Raw genomic sequence first — 596 nt, 5'->3', positions numbered from 1 at the left:
GTTCCTTGCAGCCAAGAAGGCAAATGGTGTCCTGGGCTGCATTACACAAAGTATTGCCCAGCAGGTCGAGGGTGGGGATCCTTCCTCTCTACTCAGCTCTGGAGAGGCCACACCTGGAGTGCTGGGGCCACTGCTGGGCTCCCCTGTACAGAAGAGACATGGAAATACCAGCAAAGGGCCAGGAGGAGGCTGAAGGGGCTGGAGCATCTCTCCTAGGGAGGAAGGTTGACAGAGCTGGGACTATTCAGCCTAGAGAAGAGAGGGCTCAGGGAGATCTCATCAATGTATATAAATACGTGAAGGGAGGGTGGAAAAAAGATGGAGCTAAGGTCCTTCCAATGATGCCCAGTGCCAGGTTCAGAGGCCATGGTCACAAACTGAAACAAAAGGGTCACTCTGAGCCCATGGTGCTCAGTGTGGTGTTCCTGAGCGAGCAGCAGATCTCGGCCTCCAGACCCAGCCGGTTGCCTTAAATAGCGAGGAGTGGTTTTGGCGTGAAGAGTTTTGGCTCGCAAGAGTGGCGAGGAGGGATGGAGAGGCGGTCGGAGCCCAGCTGGTGTGAGGTGAGAGCAGAGCCCGGGCTGCAGCCTCCGCTG

The 596-nt window shown here is 56.5% G+C and overlaps 1 protein-coding gene across 1 annotated transcript in view; it reads left to right on the top strand.

Annotated features, from left to right (window-relative positions):
* The window catches only part of GAB2 (GRB2-associated binding protein 2), a gene marked incomplete at its 5' end in the record, with an annotated part of 12,865 nt that overhangs the window by 834 nt on the left and 11,435 nt on the right, over positions 1 to 596 (top strand). The window lies entirely within an intron of this gene.

This window comes from Eurypyga helias, unplaced genomic scaffold (assembly GCF_000690775.1).
Source record: "Eurypyga helias isolate BGI_N326 unplaced genomic scaffold, ASM69077v1 scaffold18474, whole genome shotgun sequence".
NCBI lineage: Eukaryota > Metazoa > Chordata > Aves > Eurypygiformes > Eurypygidae > Eurypyga > Eurypyga helias.
This window is presented reverse-complemented; position numbering and strand designations above follow the sequence as displayed.